The 17,581-nt window shown below is 38.7% G+C and overlaps 1 non-coding gene across 1 annotated transcript; it reads right to left on the reverse strand.

The window, feature by feature from the left end:
* Nucleotides 1-15,806: 15,806 nt before the first annotated feature.
* Nucleotides 15,807-15,914, reverse strand: LOC148545089 (small nucleolar RNA R71). The gene has a single exon (XR_015900862.1). It is a non-coding gene; the product is annotated as a small nucleolar RNA R71 (small nucleolar RNA).
* Between the last annotated feature and the right edge of the window lie 1,667 nt (nt 15,915-17,581).

Consider the following 17,581-nt stretch of genomic DNA (forward strand, 5'->3'; position numbering starts at 1 on the left):
CATTTTTACTGAGAGGACGGACGGTAGCCATTGACAACAGTAATCCCCCAACATACAGCTTGCCATGGAAGGGAGTATGAATGATTGGATGAAGGCAATAGGAAAGCAGAGGTTCAGAAGGAACAAAGCATCTTTATATGCTTATCTGAAATCCCACCAATGAATTACATAAGTGCTTCTATCTTATTTTCTGTTTTAATTATATTTTAATTATCAAAATCCCATAACCATTTGAATCCGCCTGACTGAGATTTACAAGGATGACCATAGCTTGCTTCAAGCTAACAATCTCCGTGGGATCGACCCTTACTCACGTAAGGTATTACTTGGATGACCCAGTGCACTTGCTGGTCAGCTGCATGGAGTTGTGTGAAAAGTGTGCGATCACGATTCCGTGTACCAGTACGCCAGCTACTAGACCAAGGAAAAATGCTGGGCATGGCATGCCACACACAAGGCGTGGCACGCCAGTTCTATTATCCAGAGAAGAAGAACCAAGCACACATAGTGGGCGTGGCACGCCAGAACCAGGGTGTGCCACACTAGTTATATTATCCAGAGAAGAAGAACCAAGAACACATAGTGGGTGTGGCATGCCGAACCGGGGCGTGTCACGCTAGTTCAATGGACCAGAGAAGAGGAACCAAGTATACAGAGTGGGCCTGGCATGCCAGATCCTGGGCGTGCCACGCTAGTTCAACTTTTCAGAGAAGAGAAGAAGAAGGAAAAGGGCTTGGTGTGCCACTTGGGTTCGAAGGCATGGCATGCCAGGCCAACACCAACACTTAAGAAGACCCTGGGCATGCTACATGGGCTCGAAGGCGTGGCACGCCAGGGACATCAGCACATGGGGTGTGCCACTTGAAGAGTTGGGCGTGGCGCACCAAGCCAAATTGGAGGCTAGGCGTGGCACGCAACTTGAACGCCAGCCAAGCGCCAACTGGAAGGTCACGTTTATTGAGTTTCTTTTCCCTCCAAATTGTATTTTTCTTTTCTCTTTTATATTTTCTTTATTCTAGTGCTAGGAGTAGTTTAAATAACCCCTGAAAGTACTTAAAAAAGGGGGTTAAGCAGTTAGTAAGCTGGGTTGTTGAGTATAGTTTTAGTTAGTTTTACTTTTCACATCATCATGTCTTCCATCTCTTGTACTTTTCTCTGAGATACGAGTAGCTAAATTCCCTCTCATTGAGAGAGGGAGATCTGTTGTACTTGATGGATTAATGATAGTTAATTTCTTCTTTTCTTCATCATCCCTTTGATTTGGTAGAAGGAATTTCATTTTAATGTTAGTGTTCAATTATCTTGGAAAAGAGATTGAATGCAAAATGGGTTTCATGGGAACCTTCGGAAAGGAAACATGAAACCAAGCTAGAAATCCCTTCTCACACTTGAGTAGGATCTGGGTTTTGGTGTTTGGATATGGTGACATATAATCCTCCCTCTACTTAGACCTATGATGATGTGTGGTATAATCAGGGAACAAGCTTCATCTTTTTTCATGAGCAATTAGACCAATGAATTGGCTATTGATCAAGATTTGAGAGATTGAGTCACCAAGGAATTGGGGCTCAATCAATCATGATTGCCAAGAGGTCAATGAGTTGCATGATTGAAGATGAGATGAACTAGATTTAATCCAAAGAGAACAACATCTCCTGAAGTCTATGGATTCCCCCTATTCTTATCTTCCACTTTCTTTATGGCTTTCTTTACATTCTGTCAAATCCACATTCCCATTTACAATTAAGTCATTTATATTTCTGCATTTTACATTATTGCTATTTCCTTTTCTGCAATTTACTGCTTCTCTCTACTTTTGAGTCATTTATGTTTCTGCCCATTTATAGTTCTGCAATCACAATCTATTTTGCTTAACTTAACTAATTCACCACTTGATTGAAATTGCTCAAATCTACCAATCTCTGTGGATATGATCCCACAATACTGTGGGTTATTACTTGACCATATTTTTTGGTGCGCTTGCCAAAAGAACAGATTCATCATTTTTATATGGGGTATGAATTCTGGTAATCACGAGGACATTCCAAAGACTGCATTCAGAACACAATACGGTCACTATGAATACACGGTAGTGTCTTTCGGGTTAACCAATGCCCCAACGTTGTTTATAGACCAGATGAATCGGATCTTTTGTCCGTTCTTGGATAAATTCGTTATCGTCTTCATTGATGACATTCTCATTTATTCGAAAACTGAAGAAGAACATGTAGATCACTTACGAACTATGCTACAAATCTTGAAGGAGAGAAAATTGTATGCCAAGTTATCTAAATGCGAATTCTGGAAAAAATGAGGTGAAATTTCTCGGTCATATGGTAAGTTAACAAGGATTGTTGTGGATCCTACTAAAGTGGAGGTAGTAATGGATTGGGGGTGACCAACTTCTATGACGGAAATTAGGAGTTTTCTCGGTTTAGCGGGTTATTACCGAAGGTTCATCAAAGGTTTCTCACAACTCAATTTGCTTCTAACTAAGCTGAATAGGAAGGATGCACCATTTGTCTGGACCTCTGAATGCGAGGAAAGTCTTCAAGCATTGAAGCAGAAGTTAACCAATGCACCTGTGTTAGTGTTGCCTAAGCCTAATGAACCTTTTGAGGTGTATTGTGACGAATCATTGAAGGGTGTGGGGTATGTGCTAATGCAGTACCGTAATGTCGTGGCATATGCCTCACAGCAGTTAAAACCACACGAAATGAATTATCCGACTCACATTCTAGAGCTTGCTGACATTGGGTTTGCTCTAAAGGTTTGGAGGCATTATCTCTATGGCGTCACGTTTCAAGTTTTCTCGAATCACAAAATCTTAAAATACCTTTTCGATAAAAAAGAACTGAATATGTGGTGCACGAAATTGTGATCTCAGGCAACGGCGCCAGAAACTCTGTACGCACGTCTTAATAAATCATTTTTCATTCACAACTTCGAACGTATTGTCCACCCCATACTATTATACATTGTTGGAAAGCCCTGGATGTCTACTTTCCAATGCCGTTGGGAGCACATCATTTGGAGCTCTACAGCTCGAGTTATACTCCGTCGAAAGTGCAGAGGTCAGTTGGCCTCACTGCAGGTTGCCACCATGTTCGTTTATGCTCATTGCGGGGCAGTTTTCTCCCTCAATTTCAGTGTTCACCATGCAGTGCCATATATGCTTGGAAAGCTCTCGATTCCTACTTTCCATTGGTTTTTGAATCACCTCATTTGGAGCTCTGTAGCTCAAGTTATTCTTATTGGAAGTATACCCCTTGCACACTCATGGCGCCAACGTTAGCCAAAAAGTTAGGGGCTAACGTTGGCGCAAACTTTTGCTAGCCCAGGGAGAGTTTTTCAGGCGCCAACGTTAGCCAAAAAGTTAGGGGCTAACGTTGGCGCAAACTTTTGGTGCATCCAGGGAGTGTTTTTCATGCCAAAAGTTAGCCAAAAAGTTAGGGGCTAACTTTTGCTCCAGCTTTTTGCTTCCTGGTTCATTTTCAATTAATCCAAAAGTTTGAGCTAAAGTTTGAGGCAAGCTTTTGCTCAAACTTTTTGTCCTCTCTTCCTCCTAGCCATTCCTTCTTGCTTCAACCTTTCTCCAAGCTTTCTTCACCTATCATTAATCAACCAAACACATCAAAGCTATGCTCAAAATCATGAGATATTCATTCTTTCATAATATGTGACAATTATAGCATAAAACCTCATGAAATAGCATGAATTCATACATGGTTGATTAAATCAAAGGAAACATGAAAATCTACCCAATTGGCTTGCTTATGGCTCAAGAAAGTGCATAAAATCTATTGAAAACAAATGAAAAAGCATAGAAAAACATGACATGTTGGCATGTCATTAGAGGCGTCACACATTATCTCAAACGGCTGACTCCAGTCGGGCCCTCTCACAATAGGAGCTTGGGTCAAGGCGATCTTCAGCTTATCAAACGCCTCCATGCAGTCTTCACTCAGCTCGAACTAAACATCCTTTTGCAGCAGTCGGGATAAAGGCAATGCTACCTTACTGAAGTCCATAATAAATCGCCGGTAAAAACCTGCATGACTAAGGAATGAATGGACTTTCCTCACGGAGGAGGGGTAAGTTAAACCAGAAATAACATATACCTTTGCTGGATCAATAGATATACTAGTATTAGAAACAACATGTGCTAGAATAATACCTTGTTTTACCATAAAATGACATTTTTTAAAATTTAGTACAAGGTTTGAACTAACACATCTTTCTAATACTCTAGCTAAACTATCCAAGCAAAGGTCAAACGAATCACCATTCACACTAAAGTCATCCATAAAAACTTCCATACAGTTCTCTAGAAGATCTGAGAAAATACTCATCATGTATCTTTGAAACGTAGCCGGTGCATTACATACGCCAAAAGGCATCTCTTATATGCATACGTTCTAAAGGGGCATGTAAAAGTAGTTTTCTCCTGATCTTCTGGAGCTATATGAATTTGAAAATAACCAGTGTAACCATCTAGAAAATAGTAGTGTGATTTACCTGACAGGCGTCAAGCATTTGATCAATGAACGGTAACGGGTAGTGATCCTTGCAAGTAGCCTGGTTGAGATGCCTATAGTCAATGCACACCCTCCAGAAATTCTGCACTCTTGTAGCCATGAGTTCCCCATGCTCATTCTTCACTGTTGTGATGCCAGACTTCTTTGGAACCACTTGTACTGGGCTGACCCATTCACTATCCGAGATTGGATAGATGATGTCGGCTTCAAGCACTCTGGCCTTGCTCCCGCTTCTAGGAATATGTGGTCTTCAAAGACTTGAGGGCTAATACCTACTATGTCTGCCAAACTCCACCCAATAGCTTTCTTGTGTCTTCTAAGCACACTAAGCAGCCGCTCCTTTTGTTGGGAAGTAAGTTCCTCTACAATGATAATTGGGAGATTCTAATTATCCTCAAGATAAGTATACTTGAGGTGGGGTGGAAGGGGCTTCAACTCCATTTTCAGCTCATGGCTTGGCACTTGATCATCTGGAACCAGTGGAGGTAGCAAGGTGTCTTCAGTATCCTCAAAGGGTTTCCCCACACTTGCACCTTGCTCCATGTGCATCTCGTCTACTTCCTCTTGGTGAACTTCAGCCATGGTCTCATCAATAATGTCACACTGGAAGATGGAGTGGTCTTTCGATGTGTGCCTCAAAGCTTCATCCAAGTTGAAGCTCACTGCTCTGCCAACTATTTCAAAAGAGTAGGTTCCTGAGAAGGCATCCAATTTAAACTGTGAAGTCTTCAAAAATGGCCTTAAAAGCAGGATGGATGAAGGTCTTCCTGAGTCATTAGGGGGCATCTCTAGAATTTAGAAGTCTATAGGGAATGTCAACCCCTTAATTCTTACCAGGACATCCTTCGCGATCCTAACCACCGAGATTATGCTCTTATTTGCCAAAACAAAATATGCTGTCGACCTTTTCAAGGGTGGGAGCCTCAAGGCATCATATACAGATAATGGCATAATACTAACACATACACATAAATCACACATGCAATCAAAAAACTATACACCCTCTATAGTACAAGTAACCATGCAAGGACCGGGATCACCACATTTTTCTGGTATAGCGCCCCTTAAAGTAGAAATAGAGCTACCTAAAGGAATAGTTTCTAAATCATGTATTTTATCTTTATTTATGCATAAATCTTTTAGAAACTTAGCATACTTAGGAACCAGGCGAATAGCATCAAAAAGGGGAATAGTTACCTCAACCTTTTTGAAGATCTCCACCATTTTGGGGTCTAGCTCTACTTGCTTCTTTGTCCTCCTATCAAGGTGTGGAAAAGGAATGGAAATGGCTTCTCTTGTGACCTCATCTTCCTTAGGTGCTCCATTCCTTGGTTGAAGCGCTTCTTCTTCAACTGCATCTTGTACCTCATCTTCTTCTTCAACATCTTCTATCTTAATAATGTCTTCAACTTGAATGTCTTCTTTTGAGCTTGGCTCCTCAGGACTCCTCTCTTGCAGTGTGGTTCCGGACCTCAAAGTGATGGCATTAATTCTATATTTGGGGTTAGGTAAAGGTTTAGAGGGAAGTGTATTAGAGCTTGAAGGTTGATTGTTGGGGATAGAAGGTGGTTCCATGCGGGATATGAGTGCTTGTAAAGTGGAGGTAAGACCAGTGATGCTGGAGGTAAGTGTATTCTGAAGGTCCTTTTGTCCATGCATAATAGAGTGAAGCATCTCATCATTGGAAGAAGAAGGTGGGTAGGTGATTTGAGGGGCTTGTGGTTGGTTGTTTTGAGGTGCTTGGGCTTGCCTTTGGTGAGGTGCTCGGTAAGTCTGGCCTTGGTTCTGCTGCTGGTATGGAGGGTTCTGCCGATACCGGTTCTACTGATTGTTGTTGTTGTTCCACCTCTGATTGTAGTTGTCCCTCCATCCTTGGTTGGAATTGTCTCTCCAGCCTTGGTTGGAATTGTCTCTCCATCCTTGGTTGGAGTTGTCTTGCCAACCTTGATTGTAGTTTCCACCTTGATTATAATTACCGCCATATTGATAGTACCCTTGATTCGGACGGTTATAGTAAGTATTGATAGCCGCCAAGGTGTTGTCTTCTTGTTGGAGTTGTGGACATTCATCTGTGTAGTGGGAATAGCAAGCGCATATTCCACACACTCTCTAAGGGACCAACTGTTGACATGGTTGCTATGTAGGAGGCTGAGGTTGTTGTTGATTAAGCTGGAGCTGCTTCAGTATATTGGTCATCTCTCCCAGAGTCATCATGAGAGCAGCAGTCTCACTACTAGAGGAAACCTCCACAATCGCCTTGGAATGGCTGTTCCTGTGCCTTGCATTTCGGGTAGACTCAGCTAGATCGGTGATCAGTTGCGACACTTTTGTCGCCGTCTTGTACTTAGTCTGAGAGCCATTACTTGCAACATCTAATATAGTCTTGTCTTGAGGCTTCATGCCTTGGCAGAAATAGCTAATCAACACCAACTGGTCAATCTTGTGATGGGGACATGAGTCTAGAAGATTCTTGAAGCATTCCCAATACTCGTAAAGAGTCTCTGATTCACCTTGGATAATGCATAAAATTTCTTTCTGATGAGCGGATAATTTATACGCTTTTTGGCATTGTTTTTAGTATGTTTTTAGTAGGATCTAGTTACTTTTAGGGATGTTTTTTTTAGTTTTTATGTTAAATTCACATTTCTGGACTTTACTATGAGTTTGTGTGTTTTTCTATGATTTCAGGTATTTTCTGGCTGAAATTGAGGGACTTGAGCAAAAATCAGATTCAGAGGTTGAAGAAGGACTGCTGATGCTGTTAGATTCTGACCTCCCTGCACTCAAATGGATTTTCTGGAGCTACAGAACTCAAAATGGCGCGCTTCCAATTGCGTTGGAAAGTAGACATCCAGGACTTTTCAGCAATATATAATAGCTCATACTTTGGCCGAGTTTAGACGATGCAAAAGAGCGTTGAACGCCAGTTCTACGCTGCAGTCCGGAGTTAAACGCCAGAAACACGTCACGAACCAGATTTGAACGCCAAAAACACGTTACAACTTGGCGTTCAACTCCAGAAGAAGCCTCTGCACGTGTAAACTTCAAGCTCAGCCCAAGCACACACCAAGTGGGCCCCGAAAGTGGATTTATGCATCAATTACTTACTTTTGTAAACACTAGTAACTAGTTTAGTATAAATAGGACTGTTTACTATTGTGTTAGAGATCTTATGATCTTTGGGTCATCTTTGAACAGTTTTATGCTATCTTAGACTTTCATGGGGGCTGGCCATTCGGCCATGCCTGGACCATTATCACTTATGTATTTTCAAACGGTAGAGTTTCTGCACTCTATATATTAAGGTGTGGAGCTCTGCTGTTCCTCATGATTTAATGTAAAGTACTACTGTTTTATATTCAATTCAACTTAATCCGCTTCTAAGAGATCCATTCACACCTAAGAACATGATGAATGTGATGATTATATGACGCTCATCATCATTCTCACTTATGAATGCGTGCCTGACAAACACTTCCGTTCTACATGCAACCAAGCTAGAATGAGTATCTCTTAGATATCTAATACAGGGGACCGAGTCCGAGTTATTAGTATCTTTGTGGTATAAGTTAGAACCCATGGATGGCCATTCCTGAGATCCGAAAAGTCTAAACCTTGTCTGTGGTATTCCGAGTAGGATCTGGGAAGGGATGGCTGTGACGAACTTCAAACTCGCGAGTGCTGGGCGTAGTGATAGACGCAAAAGGATAGTAAATCCTATTCCAGTATGATCGAGAACCTCCAGATGATTAGCCATGCCGTGACAGAGCATTTGGACCATTTTCACAGAGAGGATGGGATGTAGCCATTGACAATGGTGATGCCCTTACAGAAAGCTTGCCATGGAAAGGAGTAAGACTGATTGGATGAAGACAGCGGGAAAGTAGAGATTCAGAGGAACGAAAGCATCTCTATACGCTTATCTGAAATTCTCACCAATGAATTACATAAGTATTTCTATCTTTATTTTCTGTTTATTTATTATTATTATTCGAAAATTCCATAACCATTTGATATCCGCCTGACTGAGATTTACAAGATGACCATAGCTTGCTTCATACTAACAATCTCCGTGGGATTGACCTTACTCACGTAAGGTTTCATTACTTGGACGACCCAGTACACTTGCTGGTTAGTTGTGCGAAGTTGTGAAGTTATGTTTGAACCATGTTATTGTGCACCAGTTATTGGCGCCATTTCCAGGGAGAGAACGAACAACAAACTTTACAACCTCAGAGTAACAATTTTGCATACCACTTTCCTCAATCTATCTGTAACTTCAGCTGGAAAGAACTTGTCCAGGAATTCTCTTCTAAGCAGATCCCAGTTAGTAACAACTTCTTCAGGTTGAGTGTAGAACCACTCCCTTGCCTTTCCCTCAAGAGAAAATGGGAAGGCTTATAACCAAATAATAGCCTCATCTGCACCATGACCCCTAGTAGTTGAGCAGGCTGTCTAAAAATCTTTGAGGTTCTTGATAGGCTCTTGAGCAGGTAGGCCATGAAACTTTGGTAGTAAATTGATCAAAGCGGTCTTTAGTTCAAAATCTACAGCCAAATTTGGATGAAGCGCTTGATATGGTTGAAGTGTAAAGTTCGGAGCTCCTGCTTCCTGGAGAGTAATCCTTCTAGGCTCCGCCATATTACCTGCGCTTAAATCAACAGAATCAACAGAAGAAGAGCTTGTTTCTTCCTCAAATGACGCTTCAGATTCGCCCTCAGATAAGACGGGTGAATTGGTAGAAACCCCTTCAACACCCTCAGAGGCTAACCGATGCCGAGCTCGCCTAATACGTGAAATAGCTTTTCGATTTCAGGATCAAACGCGGGTAAGTTCGGATCCAGTAGTAAACGCGTCATTTAATGAAAGAAGCATAGAGCTCGTGGTAATAAAATAAAATATATTAAGAAAATTAAACTATAAACTACTAATAATAAAAAACACACAAATAAAAATAGAATAAAAATGCAAATATGTAAACATAAAAATATTTACACCAACCAATAATTTAGCACACTGTTGTAACTCCCCAGCAATGACGCCAAAAATTGACGGGCGGAAAAATGTCGGTTAAGAATTTATAATTAAAATAGCGTTGCAAGTACAGTTCTTAACTGACGAGGATTCCACTTATCAATTTAAAAAGAGTTGTCACAGTTTAAGAATAAAATACTGGGAGTAGAATTCCAAGGTCATCTCCCAACGAGTTGACAAAAGAGTGCAATTTATTGGTCAGGAATTTTCTGAAAAATTTTTAAAGTTGAGAACGGGAAAAACAAATGGCGATCAATTAAAGCAGAAAATAATGACAAGAGATATGAGATAGTTGAAATAAAAGGCCATGGCAAGGAGATGACTAATCAGAATTTCTATCCTTGTTGACTTCCTCAAGTATAATAGTAAAAAGGTTGTTGCTTCTGCTTAGTTATCCTCTAACTAATAGAGGAAAGTTAAGTAGGAGATACCAATTCAAATTCGCAAGTCCTAATCACCTCCTAAGAAGGGATTAGAGTTAGTAAAACTCCAATTATAAAAAGACTGGATGGAGCTGGTTAGAGATCAAAAGATAACACGTCATTGTCACATTCTATCATTATCCAGTACACATGTTTGTTACATGGGGAGCCACTATAACAAAAAAGGACAAGCATCCCAAAGGCCTCTTTTAGACAAGCATGTCCTAAAACTCACCCCTTCTGTAACCCATATAAGACAATTTTGTATTCATATATTTATTTATTGACCAGTGGATGAACTAAATCTTAAAATTTTAAACTAAATTACCCCTGGTAAAAAAATCATAAAATAAAAAAAAGAAAAAACAAAGAAGTCATTAATGGAGAAAAAAGAAACCACAAAGAAGCCATTAATGGAGCACGACCACCAACAACAACAACACAATATTCAAATTCAAGAACAATAACAACATCGTCGACAACATCATCCATTACCAACAACAATACAGCTTTCAAATTCAAGAACAACATCAACATCGTTAATTGAAATCTAATATTTTAAATTCAGCAACAACAACAACACAGTATTCATGTTTTATTATTATTATTATTATTCATGTTTGTGTCTTTACAACATGATCATTAGTGTTTAAGTGTCTATGTCTTAAAGCTATGAATGTCCTATGAATCCATCTCCTCTCTTAAATGAAAACTGTTCTAAAAACAAAAGAACAAGAAGTACATGGTTTCGAATTCATCCTTGAAACAAGTTTAATTATTTTGATGTGGTGACAATACTTTTTATTTTCTAAATGAATGCTTGAACAGTGCATATGTCTTTTGATATTGTGGTTTATGAATGTTAAATATGATGGCTCTTGAAAGAATGATGAAAAAAGAGAAATGTTATTGAAAATCTGAAAAATGATAAAATTGATTCTTGAAGCAAGAAAAAACAGTGAATACAAAAGCTTGCGAAAAAAAAAGAGAGAAAAGAAAAATGGCAAAAAAAAGAAAGAAAAAGAAAAAAGCAAGCAGAAAAAGCCAATAGCGCTTAAAACCAAAAGGGAAGGGTAATAAAAAGGATCCAAGGCTTTGAGCATCAGTGGATAGAAGGGCCTAAAGGAATAAAATCCTGGCCTAAGCGGCTAAACCAAGCTATCCCTAACCATGTGCTTGTGGCGTGAAGGTGTCAAGTGAAAACTTGAGACTGGGCGGTTAAAGTCAAGGTCCGAAGCAAAAAAAAAAAGAGTGTGCTTAAGATCCCTGGACACCTCTAATTGGGGACTTTAGTAAAGCTGAGTCACAATCTGAAAAGGTTCACCCAGTTATGTGTCTGTGGCATTTATGTATCCGGTGGTAATACTGGAAAACAGAGTGCTTAGGGCCACGGCCAAGACTCATAAAGTAGTTGTGTTCAAGAATCAACATACTGAACTAGGAGAATCAATAACATTATCTAAAATCTAAGTTCCTATAGATGCCAATCACTTTGAACTTCAATGGATAAAGTGAGATGCCAAAACTATTCAAGAGGCAAAAAGCTACTAGTCCCGCTCATCTGATTGGAGCTAAGTTTCATTGATATTTTGGAATTTATAGTATATTATCTTCTTTTTATCCTATTTGATTTTCAGTTGCTTGCGGACAAGCAACAACTTAAGTTTGGTGTTGTGATGAGCGGATAATTTATACACTTTTTGGCAGTGTTTTTACATAGTTTTTCGTATAATTTAGTTAGTTTTTAGTATATTTTTATTAGTTTTTAAATAAAATTCACATTTCTGGACTTTACTATGAGTTTGTGTGTTTTTCTATGATTTCAGGTAATTTCTGGCTGAAATTGAGGGACTTGAGCAAAAATCAGATTCAGAGGTTGAAGAAGGACTGCAGATGCTGTTGGATTCTGACCTCCTTGCACTGAAACTGGATTTTCTAGAGCTACAAGAGTTTAAATGGCGTGCTCTTAATTGCTTTGGAAATTAGACATCCAGGGCTTTCCAGCAATATATAATAGTCCAAACTTTGCCCGAGTTTAGATGACCCAAACTGGCGTTCAACGCCAGCTCTCTACCCTATTCTGGAGTTAAACGCTAGAAATAGGTTGCAAAGCAGAGTTAAACGCCAGAAAATGGTTACAAACTGGCGTTTTACTCCAAAAAGAGTCTCTATACATGAAAGCTTCAATGCTCAGCCCAAGCACATACCAAGTGGGGCCAGAATTGAATTTCTGCATTATTTACTTAATTCTGTAACCCTAGTAACTAGTTTAGTATAAGTAGAACTTTTTACTATTGTACTAGGGGTCTTTTTCCCTATTTTCAAATTCATATGCTATTTGGGGAGGCTGGCCATTCGGCCATTCCTGGACCTTGTTCTTATGTATTTTCAACGGTGGAGTTTCTACACACCATAGATTAAGGTGTGGAGCTCTGCTGTTCCTCATGAATTAATGCAAAGTACTATTGTTTTTCTATTCAATTCAAGCCTATTTCTTCTGTAAGATATTCATCCGCATACAAGAACATGATGAATGTGATGATTATGTGACGCTCATCATCATTCTCACTTATGAACACGGGCCTAACAAACACTTTCGTTCTACATCTAAACAAGCTTGAATATGTATTTCTTAGCCTCCTGATCTACGATCAGAGTCTTCGTGGTATAGGCTTGAATTATTGGCGGCCATTCTTGAGATCTGGAAAGTCTAAACTTTGTCTGTGGTATTCCGAGTAGGATCTGAGAAGGGATGGCTGTGACGAGCTTCAAACTCGCGAGTGCTGGGCGTAGTGACAGACGCAAAAGGATTCCTGAATCCTATTCCAGCATGATCAAGAACCGACAGATGATTAGCCGTGCGGTGACAGCGCATCTTGGACCATTTTCACTGAGAGGACGGGAAGGAGCCATTGACAACAGTGATGCCCTACATAAAGCTTGCCATAGAATGGAGTATGAAGGATTGGATGAAGACAGTAGGAAAGCAGAGGTTTAGAGGGAACAAAAGCATCTCCATACGCTTATCTGAAATTCTCACCAATGAGTTACATAAGTATTTCTATCCTATTTTATATTTTAATTATATTTTAATTATATTTTAATTATCAAATCTCCATAACCATTTGAATCCACCTGACTGAGATTTGCAAGATGACCATAGCTTGCTTCAAGCCGACAATCTCCGTGGGATTGACCCTTACTCACGTAAGGTTTATTACTTGGATGACCCAGTGCACTTGCAGGTTAGTTGTGCGAAGTTGTGACAAAGAACTAAGATTATGAACGTGCGTATTAAGTTTTCAGCACGGGTACCAAGGAATGAACGATCACGATTTTGCCACACCAAGTTTTTGGCGCCGTTGCCGGGGATTGTTCGAGTTTGGACAACTGACGGTTCATCTTGTTGCTCAGATTAGGTAATTTTATTTTAATTTTAAGATTTTTGTTTTTATTATTAATTTTTGAAAAATTTTCAAAAAAAAAATAAAAAAAAATTATTCTATGGCTTCAGAATTTTTAAGAATGAATTCTAGAGTTTCATGATGATTTGTTGAAATCTGGCTGGCTGTGAAGCCATGTCTAATTCTCTTGGCCCGAGGTTTCAACTTATCATCACAAAGAGTCCTTGGACTCGCATCGTATCAGCTGTCATATGCCTGATTTGTATCTACTGAAGCTTGGCTGGCCATTGGCCATGTCTAATGTTTTGGACCGGAGCTTTCACTAAAAGCTTGGCTGGCTAGTGAGCCATGTCTAATTCCTGGACCGGAACTTTAGACTAACATTGCTTGAATCCTGGAATTCTCATTAAAATTTTGAAATTCTTATTTTCTTTTTTTTCCAAATAATTTTCGAAAAATCAAAAAAAATTTAATAAAATAAAAAAACCAAAAATTTGATGTTTCTTGTTTGAGTCTTGTGTCAAATTTTAAGTTTAGTGTCAATTGCATGCTTTTAATTTTTCTTTAAAATTTCGAAAACTCATGCATGTGTTCTTCATGATCTTCAAGATGTTCTTGATAATCTTCTTTGTTTGATCTTTGCAATTTTATGTTTTATGTCTTTTCTTGTTTTTCATATGTATTCTTGAATTATTAGTGTCCAGAGAATAAAAATTTTTAAGTTTCGTGTCTTGCATGTCTTTCTTTTCTTAAAAATTTTCAAAAATAAGTTCTTGGTGTTCATCTTGACATTCAAAGTGTTCTTGGTGTTCATCTTGACATCCAAGGTGTTCTTGCATGCATCATGTGTTTTGATTCATAATTTTCATGTTTTGTGTCATTTTTGTGTTTTTCTCTTTCTTCATTAAAAATTCAAAAATAAAAAATATCTTTCCCTTATTCTCTCATAAATTTTCGAAAATTTGGTTTGATTTAGTCAAAAAGTTTTTAAATTTAATTGTTTCTTATGAGTCAAATCAAATTTTCAATTTAAAATTCTATCTTTTTCAAATCTCTTTCAAAAATCAAATCTTTTTCATTTTTTTTTCTTTCATAATTTCGAAATTTTCAAAATTTATTTTCAAAATCTTTTTCTTATTTCTATTTCATATTTTCGAAATTAATGCTAACAATTAATGTGATTAATTCAAAAATTTTAAGTTTGTTACTTGCCTAGTAAGAAAAGTTCAGTCTTTAAATTGTAAAATCATACCTTTTTGTTTCTTGTTAGTCAAGTAATCAACGTTAATTTCAAAAATCAAATCTTTTTAATTTCCTTTTCAAATCTTTTTCAAAATAAATTTCAATCACATATTTTTCAAAACTTAATTTCAAAATCTTTTCTAACTTCCAATCTTTTCAAGTTTGATTTTCAAATCTTTTTCAATTACCTACTTTACTTTTTGTTTGGTTTTAAAAGTTTACTATTTCAATCATATCTTTTTCAAAACTACCTAACTAACTCTCTCTCTCTAATTTTCGAAAATCACCTTCCTCTTTTTCAAAATTCCTTTTTAATTAACTAATTGTTTCAAATTTTAATTTAATTTAATTTTATTTTTCTTTTTAAAATTTTCGAATTTTATCTTTAATTTTAAATAAAAAAATAAAAATATTTTTATCTTAATTTATTTAATTTTTGAATTCCTCCCTCTCCCATCTCCTTCTAATTATTTATTTATCTACTAACACTTCTCTTCTTCTTAAAAATTTGAACCCTTTCCTTCCTTCTGTGTTCGAATTCTTTTTCTTCTCTTCTACTCACATAAACGAACCTCTCTACTGTGGCAAAGAGGATCCCTATTATTTTCTGTTCTCTTCTTTTTCATATGAGCAGGAACAAGGATAAGAACATTCTTGTTGAAGCTGATCCTGGACCTGAAAGGACTCTAAAGAGGAAGCTAAGGGAAGCTAAAGCACAACTCTCTGGAGAAAATCTGACAGAATTTTTCGAAAAAGAGTGAGACATGGCCGAAAATAATAATAATGGTGGAGATACAAGGAAGATGCTTGGTGACTTTACTACACCAAATTCCAACTTACATGGAAGAAGCATCTCAATCCCTGCCATTGGAGCAAACAATTTTGAGCTAAAGCCTCAATTAGTTTCTCTGATGCAACAGAATTGCAAGTTTCATGGACTTCCATCAGAAGATCCTTTTCAGTTCTTAACTGAATTCTTGCAGATCTATGATACTGTTAAGACCAATGGGGTTGATCCCGAGGTCTACAGGCTTATGCTATTCCCGTTTGCTGTAAGAGACAGAGCTAGAATATGGTTAGACTCTCAACCTAAAGATAGCCTGAACTCTTGGGATAAGCTGGTCACGGCTTTCTTAGCCAAATTCTTTCCTCCTCAAAAGCTTAGCAAGCTTAGAGTTGATGTTCAAACCTTCAAACAGAAAGAAGGTGAATCCCTCTATGAAGCTTGCGAGAGATACAAGCAACTGACCAAAATGTGTCCTTCTAACATGCTTTCAGAAAGGACCATCTTGGATATATTCTATGATAGTCTGTCTGAATTATCAAAGATGTCATTGGACCATTTTGCAGGTGGATCCATTCACCTAAAGAAAACACCTTCAGAAGCTCAGGAACTCGTTGACATGGTTGCAAATAACTAGTTCATGTACACTTCTGAAAGGAATCCTGTGAGTAATGGGATGCCTCAGAGGAAGGGAGTTCTTGAAATTGATGCTCTGAATGCCATATTGGCTCAGAACAAAATATTTACTCAGCAAGTCAATATGATTTCTCAAGAGTCTGAATGGATTGCAAGCTGCATCCAACAGTACTCAAGATGCATCTTCTGAAGAAGAAGCTTATGATCCTGAGAACCCTACAATAGTAGATGTGAATTACATGGGGAACCCTATGGAAATACCTATAATCCCTCATGGAGAAATCATCCAAATTTCTCATGGAAGGATCAACAAATGCCTCAACAAGGCTTTAATAAAGGTAGAAGAAACAGGTTTAGCAATAGCAAGCCTTTTCCATCATCCTCTCAGCAACAGACAGAGAATTCTGAGCATAATCCATCTAGCTTAGCAAATATAGTCTCTGATCTATCTAAGGCCACTCTAAGTTTCATGAATGAAACAAGGTCCTCCATCAGAAATCTGGAGGCACAAGTGGGCCAGCTGAGTAAAAGGGTCACTGAAACTCCTCCTAGTACTCTCCCAAGCAATATAGAAGAGAATCCAAAAAGAGAGTGCAAGGCCATTACCTTACTTTGTGTGGCCGAACCCAGAGAGGAGGAGGAAGACGTGAATCCTAGTGAGGAAGACCTCCTGGGACGTTCACTGACAAATAAGGGGCTCCTCAATGAGGACTTGAAGGATTATGAGGCTCATATAAAGACCATAGAGATTCCATTCAACTTGCTTCTGCCCTTCATGAGCTATGATGAGTATTCTTCCTCTGAAGAGGATGAAGACATTACTGAAGAGCAAGTTGCTAAGTACCTTGGTGCAATCATGAAGCTGAATGCCAAATTATTTGGTAATGAGACTTGGGAAGATGAACCTCCCTTGCTCACCAATGAACTGAATGCATTAGATAGGCAAAAATTACCTCAAAAGAAACAGGATCCTAGTGAATTCCTAATTCCCTGTAACATAGGCACCATGACCTTTGAGAAGGCTCTGTGTGACCTGGGGTCAGGAATAAACTTAATGCCAGTCTCTGTAATGAAGAAACTTGGGATCTTTGAGGTGCAAGCTGCCAGAATCTCATTAGAGATGGCAGACAACTCAAGAAAACAGGCTTATGGACTAGTAGAGGACGTGCTAGTAAAGGTTGAAGGCCTTAACATCCCTGCTGATTTCATAATCCTAGACACTGGGAAGGATGATGATGACTCTATCATCCTTGGAAGACCCTTCCTAGCCACAGCAAGAGCTGTGATTGATGTGGACAGAGGAGAATCAGTCCTTCAACTGAATGAGGACAACCTTGTGTTTAAAACTCAAGGATCTCCTTCTGTAGCCATGGAGAGTAAGCATGAAAAGCTTCTCTCACTGCAGAGTCAACCAAAGTCCCCACAGTCAAACTCTAAGTTTGGTGTTGAACCCCCACATTCAAACTCTAGGTTTGGTGTTCGGAGGTTCCAACGATGCTCTGAACATCTGTGAGGCTCCAT

Source organism: Arachis ipaensis, chromosome B9, assembly GCF_059453495.1.
Source record: "Arachis ipaensis isolate K30076 ecotype BB chromosome B9, ASM5945349v1, whole genome shotgun sequence".
Lineage (NCBI taxonomy): Eukaryota > Viridiplantae > Streptophyta > Magnoliopsida > Fabales > Fabaceae > Arachis > Arachis ipaensis.